Genomic DNA, 20,626 nt, shown 5'->3' with positions numbered 1-20,626 from the left:
TGTAAAGCTTAAAACAGAAGTAGATTCCTGTAATTACTGCTTTGCAGTGAGGAGTATGGCTAGGTAAAGGGAATAAAAACTATTCATTGTCCAATTGCATTTCCATAACTGCTGCACTTTTAAACATCTGTTTTGAAAGATAACATTTTTTGTTATACTAATTTTCAGAAGTAAGCTGATAAAAGCCAACACAGGAAAAAAAAAAAGAGGTGGAGAGTGTCAAATGAAAAATGCTTAGAAAATACACAGCTTTAACATCTTTCTGAGTCCTGCTACATTACTTGGAGAATCAGTTGATTTGTTTATTAAACACAAGGCCAGTATGCTATTTTGGTTTGTGTTTACTTGAGTTTGAGATATTTGATGATAAAATATAGAATTCTAAAAACTTTGAATTTTACATTTGCCTTATTTGTACTAGATTAAGCAAAGCTGGTAAGACATGGTTCAGTCCTTTCCGAGTCTGCTTTTGCTTTTACGTGACTTTATTCTTGATGCCTGATGGCAATATATCAGGCAAACTTGGACCATAGTGTCAATTGTTTGAAATCATTGTTAAGATTATATTCAGTTTCAAATAGTATGAAAGTATTTGTAGGGAGAAATGAGCATTTGTTTACGATGATAAAAATAGTTTTTCATAGCCTACATGTTTTTTCATTGTATGTAGTAGTAGCTGTTACAGCTGAGACTATCCCTGTGCAGTTTTCCAACGTGGTAACACAGCATCATTTTGCTTCTTGTATGCATTTGGGACTGTGTACTACACTGAAGAGGAGCCGTTTCTGCTTCACACAAGGAAGAAGAGGAGGAAGACCAAACCTTTTCTTGTCTCTTACGAAAAAAAAAACCTAAAACACTTTTCCTCTCCCCCTCAAAAACTTGGCTGACATCTTTGAGATGGAAGTTTTTTCCTTTCCTTTTCCTACCGTCTTTTAAGATGTGCTGTGCTTGCCTTTCTCCTCCTTTTTGTGGAGCTTCTCTTGGAATCTGTTTTACGGGGTTATATTTGAAATGTTCCCGAAGGCTGCTCCTGCCTTCCACAGTGGTCTGGCCCGAATAGAAATGTGAAAAGTTCCCATTACTGAGCTGTAAAAGAATACTGTAAATGGGTTATGCAGAAAAAACCATTTAGATAAAAATGCAATTTTCCCTTCCACATACACTGCTAAGAATTAATAGCACATTCTTCCTAAATGGGTACTTCTCTATTATATTTTCACCTTAATGAAATTCTTTCCAAAACAGGAGTGTTTCATTTAAAATTTTAGAGCAAAATTGATCTGTCTTTATCCTCAGTGTTTCCCCCCCTTTAGTTAAATCTCACTGGAACGACTGCTGTGGGCTGTCTGGGTACTTTACGGAAAATAGCTGTTGGGTTCAAGGGTCAGTGTCACAGTTGGACTCTCCATCCCTTCGCAGGGCACACGTCTTATCCGTGCGGCTTTACATCTGCATTTCTGGTGGGGTGATATGTGGTGTGTGTGCCAGCTGTGCTCTTACTGGCTCTGCTGCTCCGCCTGTGGCCACCACGCAACGGAGAGACGAATATGTCACTTACCAGCTCATTTTTTGCCAGAAATACTCCAAAAGGGAGAGCGGCCAAGCGCGTCATGGCCTTACCTGCGTGGCCCCGGGGCGGGTTCGTGGTTGCACACCCGGAGCGGAGGTAGTGAGCCCGAGCGTGGCGTCACCTGGCAGCACTGCGCAGCCGCTCGCAAAAACGCACAGACATTGTTTTTAATGCCTCCCTTTTCTCTAGAAGGCAAATAAAAGCCTAATGGAAAAAAGAAGAAGGAATCCTCTGTGGTGGTAGTGGACCCGACGTGGAGATGCCCCCTGGGAGCCCTGGTGTGCCCGAGGACCTCTCAACCAGCCCCGCTGCGCGGTGGGCGCTGGCGCCCTGCGGCCGCGGGGCCGTCGCCGGTGCATGCGAGAGCTGCGGCGCTTTTCCTTCCTCTTGGCAGCCTCCTGCAGTGCAGGAGCGGCCCCGGCAGCCGTGAGCGGCAATGCTGGCCCTGCCGTGGGTGCGGGCGTTGGTGAGACGGGCTAGCGTGTGGGGGATGTCACAGCCTTGCCTTTCCAGCAAGGGTGCCTGGTCATAACCAGCCGGTCTCTGGCAGCAGAAATCCAAAATGTATATTCATGCTTTTTAACAGTATCCTTTTTAATAAAAGGGTGTTAATGTAAAGGTGAGAACAAAACTGTACCGTAGGAATAGGGCTATTAGAAAGACTCGTGCTTTAAGCAGCTGTTCACTGCTGAGTTGCAGTGGGGAAAAAGCTTTTATTAAATAAATTGTTTGGTGTTTTCATAGCATTAGTAAAATGGTTCCCACATATAAGCAATACTCGTAATGATGAAGACAGGGATAGGACTTGATGCAACTCAAAGTTTTCATGTTCAAAATAAAAATCTCCCATGGCAGCAGCACTGAGCAGCCTTTTGCATGATTTTTGTGATAAACTGCTCTTCTGCTCTTGGGTTATCCCCCAAAACGTGAGACACAGGAAAAACATAAAGCCTTACTCTGTCAAAGCTGTTCTGATGTCTGTAAAAGCACTCTGGAGCTTGTCTCCATAATACTGTCTGAAAATGTATTTTTTTGATATCTCGGTTGAAACCGAAGTCTAGCTGGCCCATTGCAGCTGTCCTGCACTGGGGTTTTAATGGCTTTTTTTTTTTACCCAGACGTGGCTTCCCTGCCTGTGTTGGAAGGGTCTGCTCCTGCAGCACTGCGCAACTGCACTCATTCAAAACCATGCATCTTTTTCAGAGTGGATTGGTGGGGGCTGTGTGCGCCGCGGGGCAAGGACAGTCCCGGCAGGTAGCCCACAGCGTCTGCTCGGTGCTGCAGGAGGGTGGGCACGCGCTGGGTCTGGCTCTGCCCGGTCTCGGCGTCCTGGACAGCCTTTGCAAGGAACCCACCAAACAAACTAAAAGGCTTCAGTGGATTCCCCCTTCCCACCGATTTGCACGTTACTGGGAAATGGATCACAAAGTTCTGCGTTCATCATGCACGATGTGTTCTCAGGCTCCCTCAGCCAACAGCGATCAGTCCGTACACGTTTGTGACTTTCCCTTTGGGTTGATACCTTACTTTAGAGACCTGGCATCCCTGTGTTTTCTTTCTGAGTCTTACTCCGAACTAACACTGAGCTTAATCCAAGCTGGTTTTGAGAGGCATATTTGTAGTCAGTGAGGCTTTGACTACTTACAGTCGTCTTCCGATAGTCTCCCAATCAAAGAACAGAAAAATACTATACTCCTCATTAGATGGGTTACATAATAGCTATTTATTCTCTCACAAAATTTCCCTTTTGTGATTCACTTTTTGTGAATCACAGTAGTTCAGTGAAGATTGCACATCACAACTTTTACAGCCAAATATGCGGTTCCTTGGAAGCAAGTGTTGATAATTTAAGTGTTTCAGTGCAGTTCTTTGTAACTTGCAAGTTTTGTATTAATGGGATGTTGGACCTTGAGTTTTTGTGTAAAATGAAATTAAAAGAAAGCCCATGAGAACGATTGCTCAGAGTAACGCTGGAAGGCAAATGTTTCTGAATAGTTCAGTCCGCTCCCTCAGCTGTGGTGCTTGAAGGCGTGCGGTGCGGTGTGTGGCGTTACACCGCGCGCTGCGTTTCGTTAGTGCTCAGAAGTGCTCTGCCCTCCCGGTGAACGCCGCGGTGCCGGCGGGGCAGAACCCCAGGCAGATACGGAGTCTGGGTTGTCACCTGCCGGGCAGCACTGGCTGTCCCCGGCTCTTGGGGTGAAAAGACACTACTACACCCAGGTGTCTTGTGCAGACCCCGCATTGTTAGGGAATGTAAAACTCGGTGTCTGAGAAGGAAAACGCGACACAACTAGCCAAACTGGGCTGCTCTCGGGCTTCTACGTTGGCTGCTTGGTGCCCGTCGAGGACAAGAGTGCACATCATCAGGAGTGTGTGCTGCCCTGTGTGAGCGGTTAACCATTCACAGAGTGCTGCTGGATTCCACTCTGGGTACAAATTTCGTATGCGTCACTATTTTATTTTTTAATATATTTTTTTCTTGCTGTTGGTGCTAAGTGTACCTGGCAGGCACACTGCATACTACGTTGTGCATTTAAGCATTGGTTGCTACAGTAAAAATCTTGATGGCCATTGTTTCCATCAAAAAAAAAACCTTCTCATCTTCAAAGTCACTGCTGTTACAATAATTTTCTCTTTGAACATGTCAGGATTCTGTCTTTGATTATATACTGGATTGTCTCTTGTCATTGCATAATGATTTTTTTTTTTTCGTAGACAGAGACATTTTTCAGTTCATCGCAGTTCAACCCCCATCCCAGTACTTCTTTAAAAAAGAGACTGGGTTGAAAACAGGTATTTAAGAATATAGATCTTCAAGAAAATAACTGGTTTTGACTTTTTATTTTCCTGGGAATTTTATACATCTGATGTCAAATATAGCTTTCTCTTACAATTTGAACTTAGACTTTCAAAATTTCCCTTTCCCCACTCTTCTTTTTGCTTTTGATTGCACCAGAAATGATTATTTCAGAGATTTTCTTCCACTTTTTCATTTGCTGTTGTTAAAAATTACACCATACAAAATGAATAAATTTCTGTAATTCTACCATTGGTTTATTCAGCTTGAGACAAGTTTTGGGGAAAAAAAAAAAGATAATGGAAAAGGAGGTTTAGAAAATTAAATAATGCTTATTCTTTTACCAAAAAAAAAGAATGTGAAAAACTAGATTTTTTCATTTTGTGTGTTGCTATTCTCTGAAGCTGAGAAAGCTTTAGAAAAGAAACATTGGAAAAGAAAATGGGGGGAGATAAGCGATCCAATAAGCATTAACACTCATTTTTATGGTTATTGAGGCAGAGAGGAGAGGGTGAACTCTTATGGCCAACTTTTAAAAGAATATATGTGAAAATGGAAAACCATTTGAAAAAATGAGTAGGCCGGTGCTGTGTTAGAGATGCCGTTGTGTCGACCGGCGCTGCTGCTCAGCATCCCGCTGCTCAGCACCCCGGCTCCCGGCTGGGAGGAGGTGGCTGTGTGGCAGCGGAGGGGACACGGCTGCCAGCCTGCCCTTCCAGTGGGGCGGAGGTCGGCCACTCTGTTGGGTGGGTGGGTGGGTGGTTTGGTGGTTTGCCTGTTTTCAAGGTGGCTGTCTGACCGTGGGGACCGAGCGCTCTGCTGCCAGCCCCCCTGCCATGCTCTCCTTCGAGGATTGGTTCAAAGCCTTGGCAAGTGCTCACCGAGGCCATTTCCATCAGACGCCATTTTCTGGTTTATATGACGTGTACTGGTGGTCTGCCCTCTTCCTGGGGACAAGAGCTGTGATGGGTGCTCATTGGCATGTTGCGGCTCCCCGAGCGTGGCAGTGGGACGAAGGTGCCCTGGAAGCGGAGTGCCTCTCCCACTGCTGCTGAGGATGGGATTGGTGTGGAGAGATCTGCCGGCTTTGCGGCTATTCATGGTTGATGGCTTAAATTGCGGTGCTCTGCGCTAGTATGATGTTCACCTTGGATCAAAGGGCAGGGGACCTGAAATGGAAGGTGCCTTGGAAGGTCCTCCCAAGCCTCCCTGAGCTAAGTGAAAGCCCAGGGGCAAAAGCGTTTGGAATTGTCTTGCTCCATGTGTATGTGAATCTCTTCCATCGCTGAGTGGTGTTGATGCCACCAGGGTAATGGGAAAATTGGATGAAAATGGGGGACAGTAGAACTGCGTCAGGCTTTATCCCTTCGAAAATGGGTATTCTGGAGACCCCGAGCCCAGGTGAAATCTGCAGACTTGTATCTGGTCATGATTGGGTGTGTGCACGCTTCCAGCGGGTTGTTGTAAAACTGCATCATTTGATGGGCATATTGCTTCTGAGGGCTAAACACGACTAAATCAAAGATACCGTCTCAGTGGAGTTTGCCTGTGTGGTTGCACCCGATGGAAGTCTTTGCCGTAGAGTTTGTAAATCCTGGCTGTGGTTTTAAACAGGCACTTTCTGCCCCTGTGTGAGGAAAAGAGCTGAAAAGGACTCACTGTATCTTTAAACTTGCGGATCCTCAAAACCTCCCTGGGAAGTAGAAGGGGGAAGGGACCCTTTCAGGATTAATTAAACAGAGATGTCTTGCTGTAGACTTGAGGGTTTACTGATAAACGCCAGCCCCTCACCCACGTCTGGTAGTGGCTGCTATTATTTAATCAGGGCTATTACAAGAAATCTGAGCAATCTTCCCTTTCTCCTCCTCTGTCTTCTATTTATCTGTCCTCCCAACCTGTTTGTTTGTGTACGGTTAAGTTCTCCATGCGGGGAGAAGCAGGGTGGAAATGTCAGGGGTCAGGCTGCAGGCAGGGCGGGCAGGAGCGGGCAGCCGCTCTGCTGCAGCCTTTGGCTTTCTGAGAAACCGGAGACACGTTCGCTCCAGGCAAGATTAACTCTTTCAGCACAGCTGCCGTCTGCTCCAGCAGACCTGGAGGACTGGAGGCAAGGTGGGTACGTTAAGGCTCTGGGTTCAGTCTCTGTTCATGCGTGTGTCCTTGCGGTCCCGAGGGTGATGGGTGCTACCGCTGTCATTTCACTCACCCTCTTGTCTAAGCCCAGCAGGCCCAATGCTTCTTCTGCCCTGGCAGCAGTGCAGCTGGAGGATGAGGCTGCGTGGATGCAAACCGCTGAGGGCGGAGGATACCATCATTTCTTGCAGTGCCATTATGGATACCTGTATTTCTCAGCACGTTTTCCAGTAAACAAACTGTTCACCATGAAGGGTGCGATGCTGCTGTTTGGAGACACGTTTTGGAGCAGAGGCATGACTTGGGGTTTGTCGCTCAGAAGGTACCTAAAGACCAGTCTGGGTGCCCGTACCTTCAGAATAACTGGTTTTGATGTTGGGCCGGTTGACTCAGTGTCTCGCAGGCTTTGGGGTGTGTGTAGCGCGGTGGTTTGCGTGTGGTTTGCAACCCCTGGCTGGGGTTGGGTGAGCGTTTTGGGTATATGACTCAAGCTGTGCTACCTGCGTCTCGTCCCGCCTGTGCGAATGAAAGGTATGACTCAGCAGTGGGGTGGAGGATTTTGTTTGTTTGGTGCCTTCTTTGCATTTGTGTTATGGCAGTGAAGCGGGTGCTGAAGAGCCACGTCTTGCCTGGTTTGACAGAGCTCAACATGTCAACGGTGCCCTGCTTGGGACAGTTGCACACGGTGATTACAAGGCAGGCCTGACGCTGTCACATGGTGGCTTCTTCGCATTTGTCTTTATTTTGGTAGTGAGGTATTTGTGTGGACCTTGGACACATTGAGCTAATGGGCCTCTGCATGGGCATGAGGTGACAGTTGCCCCCATGAGTGTCAGGGCTCTGTTTGCAAAGTCATTGCACAAAGGAATCTCAGTCTCGCTGCTTTGTTTCTGATTTTATGGACGTGTCCCTAAGCGTTAAAGGTGTTGCAGACCACGTGCATGAGAAGGTTGTTCAGCTGTTGCCTCACCAGCTCACCCCACAACACTATCCTGTGCTACGTAATCGCCCTGTATTGGGGTGATGAATGTGCCACAGCACGTTTCTCTGTTAGAACTCACCTGAGTTAAGGAATGGTGCCGTCTGTGTCTGGAAGGATGAGGCCACTTGCACCAGCGTTCCCTTCTGATGGGCCGTGCCGTGTCAAGAGCCCATTGGGCAGGGGGACGAGTGCGCTGCCTGTCACCCCTTGTGCTGTGCCTCGGGGGGGACAAGGAGCTCCCTGCTTTTCTCTGTGCATGGCCTAGTGCTATGGGCATGCTGTATTTGCCTTAAACTCACCTTCCTCCACCACTCCCTGTTAACTTGGCTCATGGAAAGTGGTGCAGCAGGAGAGAGCATCACTGTCTCTGGAGACCTTTCTCCTCGGAGCTGGGAGACCAAAGGGACCTGCCCTTCTGGTAGGAGGCTCTGTGCTTCTCCACTGACCAGAATCTAAACCAGGTTAAGAGCAGTTGTCACAAACAGCTGTATAGAATCATAGAATGGTTTGGGTTGGAAGGGAACTTAACGAACATCCAGTGACACCCCCTGCCCTGGGCAGGGACACCTCCCACCAGCCCAGGTTGCTCCCAGCCCCGTCCAACCCGGCCTTGAGCACCTCCAGGGATGGGGCAGCCACAGCTTCTCGGGGCACCCTGCGCCAGGGGCTCACTGCCTGCACAGCAAAGAATTTCCTCCTGATATCTCATCTAAATCTCCTCTCTTCCAGTTTAAAACCATCACCCCTTGTCCTATTGCTCCCCTCCCTGATCAAGAGTCCCTCCCCAGCTCTCCAGGAGCCCCTTTAGGCACTGGAAGGGGCTCTGAGGTCTCCCCGGAGCCTTCTCTTCTCCAGGCTGACCCCCCCACCTCTCCCCGCCTGTCCTCCCAGCAGAGGGGCTCCAGCCCTCCCAGCATCTCCGGGGCCTCCTCTGGCCCCGCTCCAACAGTTCCACACATAGCTGCAGTTGTGTACGGGACAGGAATGAACTCCAGTCTCTCGTGGGCTGCTCGGTGCAGAGTGCCCCACAGTGAGGTCCCCAGGGACACGCTGTGCTCCCGTGTGCCGGCATGTCGGTGCTCCAGCGCTGCTCAGCCCCGTGCCCTCTCCCTGCGGCTCCCGTGCCCTTTCCAGGCAGCGCTGGCCCTTCTGGGCGTCCCCTCCCCAGTGCCATAGGGCAGAGCCCGCACAACTGGCAGCACAGCGGGGCGAGCTAATTGTCTGCCATTTTTTCATTTCCAGGGATATTGAAATTGTTGTGGGTTGTAAATCACGTGAGCACATGGCTAGAAAGGGAACACGGGCCCATATTTCAGCTTTGGATTTGAAGATGAGACTGTCCGTCCTGTGCTGTGCTGGCCTATTTCGTTGATTTACTGCCCTGTGAAACTTTAGAGTTAATTTTTTGTTGAAGCAGTGGAAGTCTGTCTACCCCGTGACTTTCTTGCTTAAACAGCTGTTTGCTCCTGATTCGTTGCTATTCTAAGAATTTTGTGAAGACTCTCCACGGTGATGTGACAACTAGAAGAAAAAGATGAGCTTATATTTTTCTTATCCTAATAGTGGCACTTACAGACGTACCTGAGAAAGCCGGGTTTCTTTGTGTGCTTTCTTTTAAGGTGAATTTCCCTTGCTGCCATTCCTCCTTCACATCATTGTGTATTTCTTCTATCTGATTATTATTTCACTTTTCCTATAAAATAGATTTAATTTTAAAACATGCTGTTCAAACAAACCCTGGTCCTCCATCAGAATGATGATCCTCAGCTGAATCACCACACCTTTCTGCTGCTTTATGGGCTGTTTCTGAATGTGCCAAATCCACTGTATGGCAACAACATTTCCATCTCTTTCTGTAGCCAAAATTTGGGGTATACCAGAATTTGGGATTTTTCTATAGCAGAAAAGGCTTAGCAAGAGATTACCCAGAAAGTGCATTTTGGGTTGATAGCACCAGATACCGGTCTGATTTGCAAACACTTCAATGTTTTCCAGCAGAGATTTTGAGCCTTCTTTAACGAACTCGGGCTTCCTGACAATTCTGCTTTTCTAAGTTACTTCCCGTAGACTCTTTAGAGATTGTCCATTAATTTCTAGGGACTTGCAAACCGCAATTTGAAAAGCATTGTTTCTGGAGTGTCACAGCTCTGCCTTCTGTGTTCCTCAGCACAGAGTGGGCCGAGGGGTGTCCGTCTGTGTCTCTGCAGGTGCCGTGGTGAGACCCAGCTTTGGTCTGGGGTCTCTGCACTCGCTTTTCTCTTACTCTGTGAGCGGTGAAATTGTCTGAGGTCCTTTTGGTGTCAGGGAGGCTGTTTCCCAAGGTCCCCTCATACAAGCCACTACTTCTGAGACACCAAACTGCAGTTGGAGGTATCCTAAAGAGGAATGGGATGTATTTCATGGTAATTCTATAAATAAACGGCATAAAAGAGCTAAAGATCTTGGCTGCTAGCCTTTGGTGAACTCCAGTTGTATTTTCACGAATATCCTTGAACTCGTGTGGTTTAACCCAGAGCATTAATGCACATGATCACCATTTCTTGGTGTGCAAGAGCCTCAGATGTGTGAGGCCCCTGGGAGAGATTGACTTTGCCTGTGGCAGTTTTGTATTACGGTCTCTCGTAATTGTGAGTTATAGATCGGGCAGAGGCACCTCCAGGAGCAGCAGGCAGAGCTGGGGAGGAGATGGGGGGGACCGAGGGGTGGGCGGCCAGAGGACCCTCCATCCCCGGCTCTGGCAGTCGAGCTGGACACAGGTCTGGCCTTGGCATATGAGGACAATGGCTCCTGTTGATTTCTTTGGGAACAAGGCAACTAAAGACATAAAAGTCTTTGGCCAGCTGCATCCAAGCCTTCGCCTCACAAGAGACTGATAATATTTCAGAGACGAATTCCCTTTTTTACACTTGGCTAACAAGTACTCATTTAATTTGCATCCTGAAACTAAGCGACCACAAACAAAGTTCTTTGAAGAGAATCTTCTTCTTTCAGTCTGTTTTCACTTCATTTAAGGAAAATAGAGATTTCCATGTATAATATGCAGGGCTTAAATATCCTACTTATTGTTGTCATTTCTATTTTTTCCCCAGCAATTATGTAGAAGCTCTTGCACAAATCTGACGAGAGAAAGCTGGAATTTATGTTTCCTCCTCTCTTGCGCTCTGTGCATAATCACCATCTATTCATTGCCTTTACAAACTCCATTAATACGCCCACTTCCCTTGCCAGTGTGAGTGGGCATTTTCATGCTATTTTCGGAGGCCTGCTCCGTGCACTGAAACCCGCATTAGGCTGAAGGTGATACTGGTGCTTTTGACCCGTGTGTCCTCAAATGAGCGGTAGCAAAACTTGCTAAAATGATACAAAGGGTTCTAGAGTGAATTGACGAGTAAAGTAAATATTGCTCTTTTGTGCACCATCCCCTGGCAAAGAGTCAAGCCGATGGTGATGGTGCAGCGGCAGAGAGAAGCTCAGGCCAGCTCGAGCCCTTTTTCAGTATTTAACACGCATTAAAAGGTCCCAATCGATAAACCCAGCAGCCCAGGACACCGTCTGAAGGCGGTCTGATACTGTTGGAGGCCGACGGCGAGCTCTCGGGAGTGGGGACCAGTGGTGGCCACTTGTGCGATGCCCGCGGGAAAGGGCAGGTTTGTGAGGCGATCCCGCACGGGAACGTGGTGGGCATTAGTCAGCGTTCACTGGCTCAGCTCCTTGTTAAGTGCCAAGGTGGCAATTTAATGCAGAACATTTAAGTAGCATCTTTTTTCAATTTTGGCCTGTCCTGAAATAATGCTAGACAGTGTCCGGGAACTGGTTTTAGTTAAATGACGGCAGATTGAACAATTTCGTATGACTTCTGTGCAGGCAGAAAATTCCACTTTGAATTTTATGAAAAACCTTTTATTTGCTCACGCATTCTAGATGGATTTCACATGGGCTGGAGCTGTGCGTGAAACTGCCATGTGATAATTTGCGTGCATATGAAATAAATCTGAAAGTATTGGGTGCAAAACCCAGCGTTTCCTTACTCATCACGGATGTGTGGGCTGTTACCATCGGTGAAAATAGGCTCAAAGCATTTAGTTAGTGCAAGTGAGTGATGTACGCCAACAGCAGAGAAAACATGGGATCAGTCAGCCAATATTCACTCCTACTGCAGAGTTCTCCTTTTCATGTTACGTGCTGGATGCAGAGGTAGGGACACGGCTGAGACGGCTGCAGTCCTTTGGAGGGAGGGTTTTTGGAGGGAGAAGCCGTTTGTCCCAATGCCAGCTCCCAGTGTAAATCTGATGGAGCTGGCGGGCAGGATTTGGGCAGTCATCCCCTTTCCGAGGTGAGCAGAAGTGCTCAGTTTTTTGCGGAGGGAGGACAGACCCTGAAAAATAACTCGGAGCTCACAGAGGATCCACTGGTCCCGGATGGCAACGTATGAACGTCGGGAGCGTTCAGTTGGCTGTGCTGGGATGCGTTGCGGTTGTTGGGCTCCTGTTTGTTTTCTCTTGGAAGCATCCAGAAATGGTTTCACCATTGGTGGCAGCTGGTTTGGTTTGATTTTTTAAAGCCAGTTTTCCTCACTTGGGCAGGGTCGTAGCTTCTCATGCCGTGCAGAGCTTAGGAGAGCATGGTGTTAGCGATGGCACTGGGGAGCCCCACCGGCGGTTCAGAGCTGTGTGGCTGCGTTGGGTTGGCTTAGACCATGGTTGAAAGTTTGGCCGTCAGTAGCTCAGCTTTCAGTGGCCGTTACACACGAGCCATGATTTCTCTGCGCAGGGGAAGGCAGGACCAGACCAGACTAGCAGAAAGCAGCACTGCAGCACTATACTTGTGATGGGACCTGGTGTGCAAGAAAGGTCTTTTATTATGTGAGAACCAAAACCCCAACATCAGCCTCTCCGCAAGGGGGGCAGGCAGAACTCCCTTCTGCGGTTTGCGTATTTTGCAGTAAAGCCAGCCTGAGAGTTCATGTGTTAAACCGAAAAGAGGAACTGGAGGTAGCCGAAAGAGAGGAAGGATGTGAGTTCAGAACAGTCCGTTGTCCCCGTGGCCAGCAGGGCACAGGAGTGGGTGCTGTCCCAGGGTATGAAGCTTCTGGCATCCCCCTGAAGCACCACAGGGTTCGTGTTTCTTCTCAGAGAGTTGTAGAGTTGGAAAACAGTTATTTAACAGTAGCTTCCAGAGAAATAAATAGGTGTAGGCAGTTTCCCATTTTCCTGTAAAACCACAGACGTGTGTTGCTCTCCTGCTGGGCAGTGGGCAGCAAAGTGGGGGACTGTGTGTTCCCCCTTTCTCGTTTCCTCCCAGCAGGGTGGAGGGAACACAGTTTTTAAAATAGCAATGTCTTTCTCCTCATCCACGCATCGTTCGTTCTGTATCTTCAAGGTCATGCTACGTGTAAGATGACTGCTGCCTTTTCCACTGATAGGGTTAGCATTTTTCCTACTTAACGGTGTTTTCACCAGTTTCTCCAGACACTGGTGTGTGGCTAACAGCCTGAGTTTGTCCTCGAGTAATATCCGCCCCCGCTTGCTGCTGGAGCTGTAGGGTAGGACACTGCAGTCTGACTGTAGCCCTACAGCCCTAACAACAAACCCGTAACGCTGCCGTGGGTTTGGGCAGCCTCCCTGTCGTGGCACACGCATCCTTCCATTGCTTCTGGTGAAAATGGGAGCATGAAAAGAGGTCAAGAGAGGAAAAAGAAAAATATGTATTCGCAGCAAGCACTCTGCGTCTGCTGTTATCTAAATTCTGTGCAAGTAGTGAGTGCCGGTGGAGCTCCGTGCCTGCTCTGAGGCCACTGAAAGCAAAATAAACATGGTTGCAGCATGGGCTGATACATGCTCCCTTTAGAGTCGCAGGCACCTCCAATTAATCATGCTGTCTGTGGAGGAAGAGGCTTTGAGGATCGGAGGATGTTGCCAGACCTGATGAGCTGATGGAGGGGTGGGCAGCGCTCCGCGTGAAGGGTACACGGGCTGTGGTCCCAGCCCGTGCCAGCGGGGCCGGCCGTGCCCTGCCCTGCCATGGGGTGAGTGGTGTCTTGTCTGTATACAGCAAAGTCAAATGCTTTAATCCTGATTTGCAGGATATATTAGTGGTGTGGGACAGTGCTTGGTGCTGTGCACACGTTTTCAACTACAGAGCCTTCCCTTCTTTGTGAGAAAGGCTTTCACGGTGCAGCTCAGCTGGATGGGTCTCGGCAATCAACCTATGGGCTGACCGAGCCAAATGACTTCTTGAAATGTTAATGAGTGAGATGTGGCCGATACCCTGGAGTTGGGGTATCTCCGCACAGCACTCCTGGCTGGCAGAGAGGAGAATCGCCTGGTCCCTGTTTCGGCTGTGCTCGTCATTCGGAGTCCTTGGTGCCAGCAGTTCATAACCACAAACTCTTCTGACTTTTCCTTTCTTTTTTTTTCATATTGAGGAGGACAGCATCTTTAAACATCTTATAGGCTTTAAAAATTGCATGAGTTACACAAAGTAAATGAATTAAAATGAGAGTAAGAAGAAGGTCTCAGCAATGGAGCAGATGGGCTTTTCGTTGAGCACCAGCAGAGCGCCCGGTGCTGCAGCGCCCGAAGCCCGAGCCAGCCCTCGCCCCAGGGCGTGCAGGGCAGAGGAGACAGATCAGCCCGGCGCGGGGTACAGGTTGCCAGAGGTGAAGAAAACTGGAAGTGGTGCAAGTTTTAGGGAGAAAGCAGGTGGCAGGTGCCCTGTTTGTTTTTATAAACAATTGCAAAATGTTCGTTTACTTGTACTGCGGGTCAGGAAAAAGCCTTTGTCCAGGATTTTGTCAGTGGTGCCTCGGTGAGGGAGGAGATGGCTCATCTGTTTGTTAACACAAATGAACTAGTTGTGTTTAAAAATACTATTTTAGGAGTGAATTAATCTGTGGAGACTAGGTCCAGTGTGCAGGGAAACATGAAATGTTTTCAGACCTTATTTTTCTTGAAAACTGAAAAAGATGATTCTGTAGTGTGTACAAATGCAGAGCTATGTGCCTGAACCAATATGTCAAACTGTCATGTGGGAGATTTGGTGAAAAACATCTTGTCCTAAGGGAATAATTTTAAACACTATATGTAGGTTTGCTGCCTCATAAGAGATCATTACTCAAATCTATTCCCTCTTACGGTAGCTCGGCCTCTGCTTAACGGGCGCAGAGTGAGCAGAAGCCTATTAACGCATCCTTTAAGAGTGGTTATCAGATGGTAGAGGGGAAACTGATCTCTGATCAGGGAATATAGTGGTTTTGGCCAAATCCTCGGATCTAGCCTTCACAAGATCAGTAGCAATCCAGGGGTTCACGCTCGGCTGGCCATCGAGGGCGGCGGCGGCGGGGCCGTGCTGTGCCGGGCGGCCGGACCCTGGGCAGTGCGGGCGGCTGAAGCTTTGTCAGAGCCGGTGAAGAAGTGTAAGGGACGAGCCCTGGGGCAAGGAGCCATTCCAGGGATCTTCACCTCCTGTTTGTCACTTCAATCTCGCAGGAACGCTGAAATGTGGAGTGGAACCCATTCCCAACCAGACCCCTGCCAGACTGTGACGGCACTTACACTCCTGCTTGTCGCTGCCTCCCGTTCCTTCTGTCGGTGGTGGTTTTGGCAAAAATGAGAGGAATGGCATGAGCAGCACCTGAAGAGCAGCATAAACTCCCGGTGCCTCTGTGTAGCATCCGCGGTTGCCTTGACTACACACCATCCCTCCCTCAATTAATCTCCTCTCTCACAAGACGATGCGTGTAATGTATGCTAGCGTTGCAGGTGAACTCGCTTTTAATGGGATTAGCTTACCTAAAAATCGGGGCACATCCGGGTTTGCATAGTACTTGGTGGGGTCGTCACAGTTAGGAGAACATGTTTATTTTTTAAAAATGCCTAAAGAGATGCTACATGAGGGAAGAGGCTTTACGTGGCAGCTTAACGTGGGCTAAGGAAAAAGGCGGAGCGAGAAGGAAGCTGGAGGGAATGAAAATACGTATATATGGTGTCTTTGGGAGCGAGGACAGTGTCAGGATCTAATCCCACTAGAGGGAAAGGTGTTTTTCCTGGGCTGTTGTGAAAAAGCAGTCTGTAGTGTGCATATTGAATATTTTGTTGGAGCAGAACTCCTTTTCGGCTGGTGTCCCGGCCGCGTGCTACCGACGGGCGGGCAGGCTCCTGCCTGAGCTACGGCTGCCACTGGGGCTGTGTAAACAGACAAACAGCAACCTTTTCTTTTCCGAAGGCATGCGTGCCTTCGCAAAGTAGAGCAGAACGAGAGAGTGGCTTCCGAAATGTGCGGGGTCAGAGCAGAGGACGCAGGGCATGGGAGTGGGGCCGGGTGAGGCTGTCACGGGCTCTGCCTTTCCCTCTCTTGGCTCGTTTGCCTGGGACTTAACGATTGAAATGTGTTTGGGTGGGTAAAGCCCGTTCAAAAGCTTAATGTGTAGCTTTTAGCTAATAGCAAACTTTAATATATTTTAAAAACAAAAAAGCTTTTTTAGTCTGCATCTCCCTCGAAAGGAGAGCAGCCCCCGTTGCTGTCCCAACTGCTTGACACAGTCCTTACCCTGCCTCTTGTGCGGTGGTGTAACTGATGAATGTTACCAAACTATTCAGGGAATACTTCAAAATGTTTACCTAAAACATACAGTTTAAACTGCAGTAAACAAACTTGCTGGAATACTGGCTGAGCACAAGCATGTAAGAGCTGTGAAAATGGCCGGGCTTAATTCACTTTCATGTTCCAATGAATGTTTGCAAATATTCCTTTGCCGGAGCCACCCAGCTCCTCCAGATGTTGTGGCTGGCTCTTGGAAGTGCCTGTGCGCAAGCTGAGCTAATAATATTAATCAAACCTCGTGTTAACTTCCAGGGCATTCAGCGATTATTGCAGGAATTTTCTGGGCTGTGAGCAATTTTGCACAGTTGGTTGGGACACACAGGGGCGGGTTTTCCTCCTCTCTGTCTTCCTCTGAAATACTGAGTATGGGTTGCTGCTCCGGACAGGATGATGGTCGGATGGGCCATTATAATCAAGGTCAAAGGAAGAAATAATTTCCAGTGCTAGAAACTTTAGCTCGATCTGTACAGTAGCTGGCTTTAGGGACCACCACAACTTCACCTGGTAGGTGTGTGTGAGAAGGTGCCGCTGAGGGACAGGCACCGGGGACGCCGGGTGTGCTGTGTGGAGGAACCCCGCTGCCGTCCCAGGCAGCTTGGTGGCTCTTGCTCTGCTGCTGACCGTCCTCCCCGGCTTAACACCCACCACCGTGTAAGGGCGTCGTGGAGGCTGCCACTAATCACAGCTTTTTGGGGTGGGGATAGCATCACAGTTGAGCCGTTTCCAGACTCCTTTTGGTCTTTGGTCACTTCATTGCTTTGGGTTTCATGCCTTCCACGTGAACATGTTGTGTGCTTACATATGAAGTTTTATCACTTATCTCTACTGCAGTGTTTGCCGTTTTCAAGCGGCACACACTATCTTCCGAACTGGGCAGTTTTACTTGCATCTGTCCCAGGTTCTGTTGTGTCACGTCCTTTGGTTTGGAGAGGAAGTCTCCACCCAGACCATCTCAAGATCCTGGGTATGGGGGATGGCTTTTATTACAAGGGTATTGCTTTTATTAATAATACTTACAACTTCTTTTTTGCAGTAGTTGCTAGAAGGCAGTTGTGCAATTTAAACATAATTTGTTTGAAAATTCCTTGCCTTCAATTAGGTGTACTTCATGACTGACAGTGATTTATCTGAAACTTGGCAACCGTGAGGCAGTGACGTGATGACACCATCTTGTATTACCTGACTAATTTTAACCTGCTGAGCCCCATCGGTCTCTACTAACAATACCCCTCAGGACGGCGTGCGCTGCAAAAGGCGGGTGCTGGGGCACTGCTGCTCCGAAGGAGGCAGAGAGGCAGCGAGGAACGCTGGCGAAACGGGTCTGCTGGGAGAGTATTACTGTTTTGGACAAGCATCAGGCAGTATCTCGTGCTTAAGAACACAGTTCTTATCAGGTGAATCAGCACAACTTTAATTTTTTAATACAAAAGGTTTTTTTCAGGAGAGCATCATAGCTTTGTCAAGACAGAATATTGGAAAAAGTAAATTTCACTGAATATTTCCCTCCAGATTGGCTTTGAGAACACTTGTGCCAATGCAAGCCTTACTGCAAGCTCTCATCCTCTTTTTGTTTTGGATTTGAATGCATCATTTTCTGTGCTCTTTAACAATAGACCGAGAGAGCTTGAGCCTCCCGTGCAGTGGTGTTGAGTTGGGCAGCATGTGGACGGTGGCCATCAGTATTAACTTCGCAAACTTAGGATCAGGTCCTACTCACCTCGTTCACTTGGTTTTTCCACAAACTCTGTTCTTCACTGCAGGATAGATTTTGCATTGATTCCTTTATCAGGAGTTTGCTCATGAACTTTATCCACAGGAAATGTTTTAGAAATAATTTACCGATTTACAAGTAAATAAGCCTAATTTATTCTTTAGATGCTTCTGGCCTACGAACTTCCTCACTGAATCGTTGGCTGAGGACCTGACTGTGCTGGGTGCCGGGGCAGACATCGCTGCCCGTGCCGGCACGGCGCAGTGCGCTCCGGCTCTGATGCCAGCCGGCCGCGGGGTCCTGCTCTGGGAACGCGCCGTCTCTGCCACTGCTGCGGCTGTCCCCGTGTCCTCAGCCGAGAGACCGCTCTGCTGGAGCAGTTCATGCTCCTTGCAGGAACACCACCGAGATCGCGGGGCCCCTCGTGACAGCAGTTCAGCCGTGGGACTCTTTCCTCTTTCTCTGCGGCAGAGGAAGAAAGCTGCTGGCACAGAGACTAATCGCGAGGCGCTGGCTTTTCCTGTGCCGGGACCAGCATGTCCTGTACGGGCAGCGAGACCTAAGAATAAAAATATTAGGTACTGTGAGCATTGTGAGGGATGTGAACAAATATAAATAAGAAAAACGTTTCCCTTTCTCAATTCTCTGCAATCCCATTTGAGTTTTAAATATTTTGTAAGTTAAAAGTCATATTTACATCCAGGATAGTAAGTTTCAATTGAACACTTCATCAAATAGCGTTTATTTAGGGAGCCTTTTTCTTGCCCTATGATTTTCCTGAAGCGTCACCGTAATGTCAGCTGGGATTCACTGGTCTGCGCCACCGTGGCTGCTGGCCGTGCACTGGTGGAGCAGCCCGTGCGGTTCCCTGCCCTGCACAGCGCGGCTGTGCCCATGGAGTGCTGCTCTGCAGCACCGATGTGTCCCTCGTGTTGAGGGCCGAGGTGGGAACGCTCCCCTGGGAAGCTAAAAACGCTCGTTATTCTTCAGAGGCAGTCGGAGACTGTGCAGGGGAGGGAGAGGGTCTGGGGGTGATGAGGCTGGGGGGTCGCAGGGGAGAAGAGTAAAAGTTCCTGGCGTTGGAGCGGAGGCAGGCTGGGTGAATGCTGCTGAAAGTCCACATTTGGGTATTACACAGCAAACTCTGCACTGTGCTGCAGCTCCGCTCCTCGGTACCGCTTGTTTATCAAAACTGCCTAAAAACACCAGTGCCGATTCCAGGGGACTGTAATCCACTTTGGAGTCTAGAGAACGTGAGCATCTCTGACCTGCCGATGTTGGATTCTTTGTTCGAGCAGTGGGTGAGGGTATCCTACAGAAATGCAGTCCCAGAGCGCGGCTGAGGTGTGTAACAGAGCTTTGTGTTGATTTTGCACATGGTTGCACTAATGCAGCGCATGGCTGAGCAGGCAGCAGTACTGCTCGGGAGCTGCGTTCCTTCTCCCATCAGTTACAGCATTGTGTCCCCAGGTTCTAATTAGTTTCTCTGTATGGTGTTATGATACTATTCTGGATATGAGCATCTCTGACATCCTATAATCAAGCCCTAAAAGCATTTTCCCATTAAAATCAGGGACTTCCAGATTACTTTAAGATTATTTTTGAATATCACTGTGATCGTATAACAAGCTGTTCAGTTCCCGTTTTGTATCTGGTGTAGCGGCTGGTTAAGTGAAACAAATGCAACTTGCTCCATGAAGTGTGGTAAACCCGCACTGCTCAGCTTTGTGCAACATGAGGAAGATGATGTGAAGGAAGGTCTTAAGGAGGTTAAACATTCACAGCCATTTTCTGGCATGTTTGGCACGCTCCAGCGTTGCCCTCAGCCCTGCGCGGTGGGAACTCTCAAGGGTCTCAGAGAAATTACGGTCCCTGCATTAGCTGGTGCTGCAGCGGGTCTGCTCTTGCCTCTTGTGCTCTGGGTGAGTATGAACGAAATGGTGGCCGAGAGGAAATGCAGGCTGCTGGTCCAGGTGTTGTTGGCTTTTTTTGTCTTGCCTTGCACTGTTCCTCTATTCACTCACCATTTTTATCCCACAAAAAGCCCTCCTTCCAGGGCCGGGGGGGCTGTCGGCATCAGCTGGGGCATCCTCCCTGGCGGAAGCAGCAGTGTTCCTGGGGGTGCGTTAGCTCCGGGGGGTTCTGAGTCCCCGGCTGCCGAGCTGGCTCCTCCTGGGGAGAGGGAACAAGCCCCAGCCTGCGCTGGCCGCTGGGCTGCCCGGCCCCAGCCGGGGTGGAGAGCGGCCGCTGCCCTGCGCTCCAGGGGGGCTGCGAGAAGGACCCCGTGGAGGGGCTGCTGAGGACGTGCGGTTACAAGGCGAGGGGTGAAGTTTGGGGAGTGTTGTCTTTGGGCTTTTCTTGGTGATTTGACTGCCAGCAGTGGAGAAGAGCTAAAGCAGTGATTGATGTCAGTGAGGAAGAAGGTGATGAAAGAATGATGTCCCTGGCTGCACCGGGCAGGGAGAGGGCACGTGCGCCAAGGCAAATTTTGAAGATGAGAAAAATTTATTTGCAACAGAAAGGATTACTTAAAAGTATTAAGAATGGGAGCAAGGAAAATTAATGGAGTAACAGCAAGAATGAGTCATGAGTACATGGTAGTATACTTTGGAAGGAACCATTCTAGCTACGCTTCATGTTTGTTAACTGAAATCCAGAGGAAAAAGGCCTGGGACATTGTGTAGGATGTTTAAGTTAAACTCTTTTCATTTCTGTCGTTAAGGGAAGCTAATAGAGGCTAAAGATAATGCAAAGTCCTAAAATGAAGAAACTGTAAGAAAAATGTTATCATGGTACTCCCTTAGAAGAGGTGAACAGGGAGACCTGTGCCTG

At 48.7% G+C, this 20,626-nt stretch overlaps 1 protein-coding gene across 1 annotated transcript in view; it reads left to right on the top strand.

Annotated features, from left to right (window-relative positions):
* The window catches only part of MN1 (MN1 proto-oncogene, transcriptional regulator), a 35,663-nt gene that overhangs the window by 14,291 nt on the left and 746 nt on the right, over window positions 1-20,626 (top strand). The gene's annotated exons all lie outside the window — the stretch shown is intronic.

Source organism: Vanellus vanellus, assembly GCF_965231255.1.
Source record: "Vanellus vanellus genome assembly, chromosome: 16".
In the NCBI taxonomy this organism is placed as follows: Eukaryota; Metazoa; Chordata; class Aves; order Charadriiformes; family Charadriidae; genus Vanellus; species Vanellus vanellus.
The sequence above is the reverse complement of the archived record's forward strand: the minus strand, read 5'-3'. Positions and strand labels throughout refer to the sequence as shown.